The sequence below is a fragment of the Miscanthus floridulus genome, chromosome 17 (assembly GCF_019320115.1).
Source record: "Miscanthus floridulus cultivar M001 chromosome 17, ASM1932011v1, whole genome shotgun sequence".
NCBI lineage: Eukaryota > Viridiplantae > Streptophyta > Magnoliopsida > Poales > Poaceae > Miscanthus > Miscanthus floridulus.
The window spans coordinates 27,907,872-27,918,421 of NC_089596.1; the positions used below are offsets into that span (position 1 = coordinate 27,907,872).

Sequence of the window (10,550 nt, forward strand, 5' to 3'; positions counted from 1 at the left end):
GCATCTGTTCAGGGTTTGGAGACCACGCACTTTCAACTTCGTCGTCCCTCAGTTGGTAGGTCGGATCATCTTCGTCCTCTGTATGACATTTCTTTGTTGGCCTCGGGGTCACGGACACTTGGCTCTCGAGGCTAGTTGATGATGATGCACTAGGGGTAGGGTCGCGCCATTCGCTTATCGGTTCCTCCGCCATTAGAAAGCTACAATGAATACATATTTCAGTTGTATAGACACAGTTATAGAGTAGTAAAGTAGAGTAGTACTAGAGTAGTAAAGTAGTAGTAGTTGGCTCAGATTTGCCCTTGTCATCACATCGCTTTTAAACTGGTTGCTTGTATCTGGTATACAAGCCATCCTAGTTTAGCGGGGGCACTCGATCATCATCGCCGCTGCCTCAGCATAAAAGGGTTCACATCATTGCATATTCCACTGCCTCAGCAATAAGTTTAAAAGTTCATCATTGCATATGCCAAAAAAGGAACCAGCCCCATTAAACAAAAACCTTTCACAAATCAAAAACAGGAGCAGCAATAGTAGAATAGTAGTATAGGAGGGAGTAGTAGTAGGCAGTACTAGTAGTATACTAGTAGTAGTATACTAGTAGTATTATAGGAGGGAGTAGAGGTAGGCAGTAGTAGTAGTATACTAGTAGTATAGGAGGGAGTAGAGGAGGAGGGAGTAGTGGTAGGCAGTATACTAGTAGTGTTCACAGGCAAAAGCTATAGCATCAACTGCATATAAGCCTTCATGTATCTCCTAAGCATGCAGATTGACAACAATGAAAACTTTCTCAGGTAACAGCTACAACATACATCTTCGACTATCAAAGCACATATCCAAGGAACTATCAAAGCACATATCAAAGCATGCAGTTCAGGTGATTATTCGACTGATCTAGAGGGGGCAAAGCAAAGAGACCAAAAGCAACAAAACTGACCCTAGACATACAGATCCAAATTCAATAAGCCCAGTTTAGGTGATTATTCAACTGAAAAGATTCTAGAGGGGCAAAGCAACAAAACTGATTTTTACTTGATACGATTCATATCTAGTACTGTAGTCACCTAGAAGATGGCCGTAGTTCCTAGATCATCATGTCATCAAGCAATTAACCCCCCACCCCAATATAATTCGCACAAAAGTGATAAAAGTCAGTGGAACCTAGATCATCATGAGCCATCCACAAACAGAAGCGATGAGGATCCCCACCACGGCACCGCCTAGGTCTTAACCATAGATCGCGCCTAGGGAGGAGAATCGATCTACAAATCAACAAAGGAGAGAGAGGATCACCGTGCGTAACTTGGGGCGGATCGGATTTTGCTGTGCGTGCTCCGAGCAACACGAAACGAGACTCTAAGAGGGGATTGAGCCCAGTGCGGAGGAGCTCAGCGGCCGGAGCAATGGTTCCAGGGATGAGGCCTAGCGTGGAGGAGCTCGGCGGCCAGAGCAATGGTTCCGGGGATGGGGCCCAGCGTGGAGGAGCTCGGCGGCAGCGCGAGACTTCTCAGTGGCCGGCGCTAGGGTTCCAGTGATGGAGCGCCGGAGGAGCATGGGGGCGGGGCGTGGGCAAGGGAGAGGAGGACGGGGGCGTGGACTGAGCACGGGGAGGAGAACGGGGGCGGGGGTCGGTGTGCGGAGGAGCTCAATCGGCGGTGGAGATGGCGGCGGCGGCGTGAGATTTTGGCAGCCCTTCGGGGTAAAACTGAACCGCGCGAAAGACTTAGAATGTTGAGGGTGGGGACGGCTTATATAGGTTGCGATTAACCACGGTGGGCAACGTAACAGCCCGCCGCGAGAAATGTTTACCACGGTGGGCGGTTACGTTGCCCACCGCGGTTAATCTATTAACCGTGGCGGGCTCTGTTATATGCCTGCCGCAGTAAAGATCATCAGTTCAGAATTCATTAGCTATTTTAAGTCTCATGAAGATGAAACTAGTCTATACTAACATAATTCATTAGCTATATTCATTAGTCTATACTAACATAATGCATTAGAATTCAAAATCGAATACAAATATAAAAATAAATATAATATCAATGATATCCCTCCATATCCGATATATTTGCATCCCTAACAAGTAATAGGGACATTCGCACCAACACTCAACAACCACCTATCTATAAGCGCTGAGTGATAAAAAAGAACCCTTGGCTTTTTATTACTTGACTTTTGTAGCACACTTAAGAATCTTATCCTCTTTTATAGAGTATGCATATAGAGTATCTGGGATTGTTACATATAGAGTCTCTAGGATACATTATTATATATATGTCTCTGGGATACATATAGAGTCCACTACATTATTACATATATATATATGTCTCTGGGATACATAAATCATTTTGGTGCAGGTGCTTTCACCGTCCTCTTCTCACCATCGGGGCGGGCCCACGGCATCATCCTGGACTTGTTGAATCGGTCCTCGACGGCCTTGATCTTCTTTGGATGATCGGTAAAAAGCTCAAGCTCTGCGTAGTTGTTGTATTGTTCAGGACTCTGCACCCCATCAGCTCCCACAATCCGCTGCTTTCTGGACACAACCACATGCCTTTTTGGGTCCTCTACATATATATAGTAGGCCACTTGTGCGACATTGGTTGCTAGTACCCACGGGTCATCTTTGTAGCCGATACTTTTGAGGTCCACGGTGGTTAGCCCATAACTGTCCACTGCAACCGCATTCGGTTTGACCCACTAGCAACAAAAGACGGTTATGCGTAGGTTCTAGCCGTAGTCAAGTTCCCATATTTCTTCGACTTGCCCATAGTATTGCCTCCTCTGGCCTGTGTACTCTTCTTCGCCCTCGTATCGAACACCGCAGTTCTATGCCGAGCTCTTCTTGTCCTTGTCTTTCGTGTGGAACCTGTAGCCCTGGACGTCATACCCTTGCCACATGGTGATTTGGCTAGATGGGCCTAACACAAGCCTCTTAACGGTCTCCGTATCTTCATCAGGGCATCCTTCAAGGGGTATGTGTTGCTCTTTGAGCCACTCTATGAAATTGCTCTTGTGATGGTTCTGGACCCATGCCTCTGTGCGTTGTCCATCATTAGCGGCGCGGATCTCTTCTAGGTTCTTTTCAATATATTTCTCCATGCTCACTAACTGATGAAGGATGCTGTAATGAGCTTCTTGCACCATTCGGTTTGCCACATTGGTGCGCACTTTTCGGCCTGTGCACCCCATCCCTAAGGTTTTGCCTTCGTGGTGATGGACAGGCAGCCCAATCACCCTCCCATCTCTTATGTACCTCATACACCAGTTCACGGCCTCCTCCGTTGTGTATGCCTCGATCATAGAGCCCTCCGGGTAAGCGTGGTTATGGACGTATCTGTTGAGGGTGGACATGAACTGCTCGTACGTCCACATCTGGTGTAGGTACACGGGGCCTAGTTGATGGATCTGATCGACCATATGCATCATTAGGTGTGGCATAATATCAAAGTAAGATGGTGGAAAGCACATCTCGAGCTAGCAAAGGGTCTCCGCGATGAACTCCTTCAGGGAGGGTAGCTCAGCCTTATCAATGACCTTCTAGGTGATGCGATTAAAGAAGTATGACATCCGTGTGATGACCATCTTCATGTACTCTGGACAGATAGCCCTAATCGCAATTGGTAGGAACACCGTCAGCATGACATGGCAGTCATGTGAGTTGTAGCCGGTCATTATGAGGTCTTTCATGGAGACTAGGCTCTTGATGTTGGAAGAGAAACCAATTGGCACCTTGATACCCCTAAGCAACTTAAGAAAAGTCATCCTCTCGTCTTGCGTTAGGTTGCAGGCTGCACCCGGGATATCGACTTTACCGTTCTAAGGCGGTCCCGGGTGAAGGTCCGGCCTGATGCCCAGATTGACAAGATCCGTCCATGACTTGATACCATCCTTTGTCTTGCCCTTGATGTCCAATAGGACACCGATCGTGCTTTCGAAGACATTTTCTCTAGGTGCATGCAGTCGATGGCATGGGATGTATTCAGTGTTTTCCAATACAACATGTACTTGAAGAAAATTGACTTCTTCTTGAAAGGAATGGTGGCGGGGACTTCCTCCATCTGGTCCCACTTTCGCTTCCTTGTCTGCTTGCTCCCCTCTTCAGGCAGCTTCTTCTTCTTTCCAAACTCCACCTGATCCATGTCCTTGACCATCCCATACACCTTTGTCCCCCAACTAGTCTGTGTCAGTTGATCACGCTGCGGCTCGTCCTGATTGTCAAAGTATTTGTTCATAATACTTCTTCTATACCTGTGATTTTTTGCGAGGAACTGTCTGTGCCTCATGTACACCATCTTATTGGATCCCTTAAGGTAAGTGTAGCAGGTCCCGTCGATGCAAATTACGTAGCTAGTCTTCCCTTTGATCTGCCCCGACAGTGAGAAGAGACCGGGGTAATCGGTGATGGTGACAAAGATGATTGCTTTTAGTGTGAACTTCTCCTTGTGGGATGAATCCACCATCTAGACCCCAACATCAAATAGTATCTTCATTTCCTCCATGAACGGCTCTAGGAACACATCTATATCGTTGCCGGGCTGCTTTGGTCCGAAGATAAGCATGGTCAGCATAAGGTACCTATGCTTCTGACATAGATGGGGAGGTAGGTTGTACATGGTGAGCACGATGGGCCAAGTGCTGTGCGAGCTGCTAAGCTCACCGAACGGGTTCATCCCATCGGTACTTAGCGCAAACCTAACATGCCTGGGCTCCTTGCCAAACTCTGGGTAGGCCTCGTCGAAATCCTTCCACTGCTTGCCATCGGATGGGTGCCGTAGCTTGCCATCGTCGTTCAGGCGGTCAGCTGATGCATGCTAGGACATGAGCTTGGCATCGTCCGGGTTCCCGAATATTGCACGTAGGCGATCGGTCACGGGTAGGTACCACACCGACAGTGCTGGACTTTTCCTATGCGTGTAACCCTCTTCTTCATCGTCCTGCTGAGCCGAGATCTGTTTGGCCACACTGCTCTTCTTTGCCCCCTTCTTGTTCTTCTTCCGACCACCCCGCAAGCCTCCCTCGTCTTCTGCATCCACGCGACAACTAGCATTTTTCTTGTACCGACTAAAGCCACAGTGCGGACAACTCATCAAATTCTCATACTCATTGCCTCAATACAGGATGCAGTGGTTAGGGCATGCATCAAACTTTCTAAGCTTCATCGCCACTGGCCGGATTAGCTTCTTGGCCCGATAAGTATTGGCGGGCACCTTGTTAGCCGTTGGGTACGTGGTGGCAAGGTAGCTTAACAACTCATTGAAGCTAGTGTCAGACCAACCATGATGAGCCTTCAACATCAACATATGGAGGTTAAAACGGAGCGCCGTGCACTCCTTTGGACAATTGCCGCCGTCCTTATAGAGAGGATCAACTGCCGCCTGTTTCAACTCTCTGAAATTCTCCAACCACTTTGGGCAACCCAACACAACATCGTCTTCATCGAAGTGTTTGACTAGATCTTCAACAAGCTGCACATCCTCGGGTTGGCTCACAGTATCCTGACCATCACCACCATCGCCAGCTTCATCGGCCATGTCTTGCATTAGATCATCCACCGTGATGTAATCATGATAACTATTGTCACTGTCGGCTGGTGCAGCTGCTACGAAAGGATCTTTATTCACCGGTGGTGCTGTCATCGTCGACGTCGAAGAGCTCACTCCAGATGCACCGCCACTCGCACCAACTCTTTCGCCGTGAAATGTCCAGACTATGTAGCCCTCGACGAAACCATACATGATCAAATGAGTTTGCACCTCGCTATCTCGGTGGGCTTTCAGGTTCTTGCAACGAGAACATGGACATATGGTTGTCATCCGCTTCAGTCTCTCACGGTGAGCTTTACCAGCCGCAATAAACTTCCTTAATTCAAAGAGGTACCGTGGATCATTCACTCTATTGACCCGGTACATCCATTCCGATCTATCCATCATATCTGCGAACATTATCCATCACAATCAACATTAAATAAAGAAGAATTAGGAGAAATTGATGATTTTTACATCTAAAATCATGAAAAAGAGAGGAAATGACGATGTGAAAGATGAAGCATGCATCTATGATGAATCTAAAGTTAAAGAAATACATGACATTATTTTTTCCATTAAAATTGATCTAGATCTAGATCTAGATCTAGATCTAAAGAGAACTCTAGGTGATGGAAATAGAGAGAGAGGATGGAAGGAGAGAGGGAGAGCCTTTATGAATCTCTTATGATGTCCTCCTCCCTCAAATCCAAGCCCTTCAACTCAAATCAAAAGTTTCCTCAAATTTTAGGGCAAAGTCTCCCCCCATGAGTTTTGAGAGAGGAAGACCCATGGAGAAGATGGAGGGTCTGTGCTCTGTATTTGTATAGGCTTTACCGCGACGGGCAACATAAAACGCCCGCCTCGGTAAATCAACTCTTTACCGCGGCGGGCAGTTTAAAGAGCCCGCCATGGTAAACCGTATTAACCGCGGCGGGTGATTCATACCGCCCGCCGTGGTAAATAACTATTTCCTGCGGCGGGCAGGTAAGGTTGCCCACCGCGGTAAACCAATTTCCCGCAGCGGGCGCCCCAGTGGCCGGCCTCTCTGGCCAGCCACCGGTTAACTATGGCGGGCAAAAGAGGTGCCCGCCACGGAGCGTATTTTGGCCACGCTACGCAAATTGATTCCTGTAGTAGTGCGCCAGCTCCCCTAAACCGCCCATCGACCATTCATGCCGCCTGGTCTACCTGCCTCCCCCTGGCCAACCATTTTATAGTCCACCGGAGTTGAGGAAGATAGGTGAGAGCTCGTCGGAACCCTAGAAAGAGATGAGAGAGGAGAGAGATGAGGAGGAGGAGGAGAGGCCTACCTACCGCCAGATCCGGTGGATCCGCGGACGCTGCCGCCGCATCTGCCATGGCCGCGCGTGTGGGAGGTGGTACGGCGCGAGCACGGGGAGGTGATGGGGTGTGGGCATGGGAGGAGGGCACCGAGGAGGTGCTCGCCGGACGCCGGCCATATCACTAGAGAGAGAGAGAGGATGGATAGATAGTGGATGAGGGAGAGGTGTGTGGGCGGGTGGACGGGTCATGTGCAAGAGAGAGGTGGAAGGCGTGCGGGCGGCAGCCATAAAGCGAAGCATTTCCGATATAAAAATTATGAATTATAGATAATTTGGTGGTGTCCAAATACCATGTTCTTATATAGATATAAAGTGGGTGTAAATGTAGAGCTAAATCTTGTTCTCTAACAAAAATGTCCAAAGATGTGATTTGGTTTAAACTTTGGTACGATTTGGGTTATTAGTTCCATCAAATAATTGGGACGAACCAAGACCATCACAACCTAAGAATCAAGAAGGGGATCATTTCTTTCTCTTCACTTCCTCTCCCTTCTTCCTAAAAACATGGAGGGGCTTACAGAGACTCTATTGTGCGAGAGGCACAGTAGGGTAGGCTCGAGTCTCACCCGCCCTACCATGAGATCCACTCATATATAGAACTCGAACTATTTTTTCTCTAACAATTAATATATTACTCCCTCCGTCTCAAGATACTAGACGCAACTCAAAAAATGCAAAGACCAAGAAAGACATTAATCACCGCTCGTTCCTAGAAAAACCGTTCGGTTCTGCCTCATAATAACTCGACGCTATGCATTCTCCGTCACACGCCGTTAACCGAGCGCGCGCCACGGCACTACGGCTTATCCCATGCATGCATGCACCCTGTAGCCGCGCGCTTCTTTTTCCTTGGCCCGCAGAATCCTTCCGGGTTCCATGCATGTAGCCGCACCAACTTTTCTTCCAGCCTACACGCATGCATGCAGATGCAAATCTCACCCCGCGCGGCCCGCTAATTTTTTTTGGCATGCATCTACGCCCGTGCTATTTTTTTCAGCTGCTGGCGCCTAACTAATTTGGCGCTCATGAAAAATAGTTTGTCAAATGGCGCCACTAATGGCTCATTTGTGCTCCTATAAATAGGCAATGCTTATGCACGGCTGACAGCACATTCTTTTCTGTTATCTTCCTTCTTTGTTTGAACACCATGCCTGATTTAGATTTGAATGAGCCTATCAATTGGGATGAGATTGAGGAATTTGAGGGAGACATACATGATTTGAGCTATGATTATGTTTGGGACTCCGGCAATGGAGGTAATCACTGAGAGTTTTCTTTTTCTATATGTTTTCATTGTACGAGCTGTGTACTTAATGGCAATGATACAGCTGATGACGACGACGATGACGGCGACGACGAAGGTGAAGATGGCCAAGATGAAGGTGACCACAACACAGTTGATGGCGACGATGAAGCAGTCTATGGAGACATCGTGGTTGAACCTGAAGTGGGCAGCAGTGCACACATCTTGCAGCAAGTTGAAGGGGAATCCGTGCAGCAAGTTGAAGAAGCAGATGTCATGCCTCAAGCAGACGCCGGAGATGAAGCTGATGCTGTGGCATTCGACTCAGGTACTCCATCGCATGCAAACCATGTTCTATTTTTCAAATGAGCCGAAGCTTTCTACATGCAAACCTTGAATGAACAGTCCCATGCAAACCATGTTTTTTTCTTCTTTATGTAGGCACTGCTGCCAATATCAAGAGGAGGTGGTACTACCCTCCTGATATAAAAAGAATCATGTATGCGATGTGCTTAGAAAGATCAGCTCCAGGCATGATGAAGGAGGGAGTGATGAAATATGTTGCTAGTGATATGGGGGTGCCATTGAGAGTTGTCCAGCGTGGATGGCTAGATGGAAAAACTGGTGGTGGAATTTCAGCTTTTGATTCCAATAAGAAAAAAATTGTGGCGGTAAAAAACTTCCATTTAACCCAGATATCATCAAAGATGTGCCACTTAGACAGCGTCATACTATCCGTGACCTAGCCAGTGCCTTGCATATGTCAAGGAGCACATTGCATAGGCGTCTAAAAGAAGGAAAGTTTAGGTGCCATACAAATGCCATAAAGTTCACCTTAACTGAACAAAACATGAAGGAACATGTGCGATTTTGCACACAAATGCTTGACAGTCGTAGTTTACCAGATGACCCAACATTCAAATCTTTGTACAATGTCATTTACATAGATGAGAAATGGTTTTATAGGACAAAGAAAAACCAAATTTATTACTTGGCGCCGGGAGAACGGATCCCTTGAAGAGCTGTGAAGAGCAAAAATTTCATTGAGAAGGTGATGTTTCTAGGTGTGACAGCCCGCCCGAGGTTTGAGAATGGTGTATGCACATTTGATGGTAAAATAGGAATTTTTTCCTTCACTAAATTGGAGCCGGCCAAGAGAAGAAGTCCCAATAGGCCGAGAGGTATGAAATTTAATTTTGTTTACTTAGGAGCAACTACCAGTACGTATAGCAACTCTACTTATCTTGGTTACTTTACTTGCATGGTTGAATATAGGAACCTTGGAGCTCAAGGCCATGACATTGGTCACAAGGGAAACTAACTGTAAGTTTTTGATCGAAAAGGTCTTGCCTGCCATCAAAGAAAAATGGCCTGCTGAAGAACGAGGGTGCCCAATATTCATTCAACAAGACAACGCAAAGACGCATATTGTAGTTGATGACCCGGATTTTTGCCGTGTTGCACAGGAAGATGGGTGGGATATAAGGTTGATGTGTCAGCCACCTAATTCTCCGGGTCTTAATGTTTTGGATCTAGGTTTTTTTGCAGCCTTGCAGGCATTGTTTGAAAAGTCATCTCCATCAAACATCTAAGAAATTGAGGCTAATGTGATTAAAGCCTATCTAGAATACTCGGTGGACAGGTCAAATCATGTGTTCCTTACACTACAAGCATGCATGAGGGATATAATGCTTGCAAAAGGAGGGCAGCATTATGCAATTCCGCATTTGAAGAAGGGAACACTGGAGAGATTTGGTCAACTTCCAGTAAGGCTGCAAGTAGATAAGGAAATTTATGAAGATGCAGTGCATTTCATCACTACATAGCTTACAGAATGTCTCTTTTTGTTTGATCTTCAACAAACTAAACTGCATGTAACCAATTACATCATGTGACCATTTAGATCATTCATGCAATTCAGGAAAACTAGGAAACCAAATTTTGTACATCATAGGACGGACGATTGCAAGGACCTTCTCATTTTCCCCCTTTCTTTTTCTCTTTCGACAGCAATAGCTACAGCAACGCTAGCTTCTTCCTCGACATCCTCAAATGAGTCCAGAACATAGCTGTCACTAGCCAGTGAGTCAGGGATGTACCGAATGCTGTCAAAGTCGGTGCCATGATCGACATCAGCCTTGATCGCGAGCGGACGACCTCTAGATTCACCGTTGGCTTGCTGCTGCATGGAGACGACATCTTCATAATTTTCCTTCGCCAGCTGACACGCACGGATGGCACAGACACAAAACGCTCGAGCGTGGCGGAACTCTAGTTGCGCTTGCCATTGCATGCATCGGGCGCGCATGCATCGGCCACTCACAACCTATCGCTTCGCCGCCTGTCCTTGAGTCTTCTCTGGCGTGATTTCTTCCATCACCATCACATGCAAGGGAAGTGCTAGAGAGATGGGAGGCGAGAGATGCATGCAAGGAA

General features: G+C 47.1%; 1 pseudogene; it reads left to right on the forward strand.

Annotated features, from left to right (window-relative positions):
- The first annotated feature begins 8,221 nt into the window (after positions 1–8,221).
- On the forward strand, positions 8,222–10,092 carry LOC136519044 (uncharacterized; annotated as a pseudogene).
- Positions 10,093–10,550: the final 458 nt, after the last annotated feature.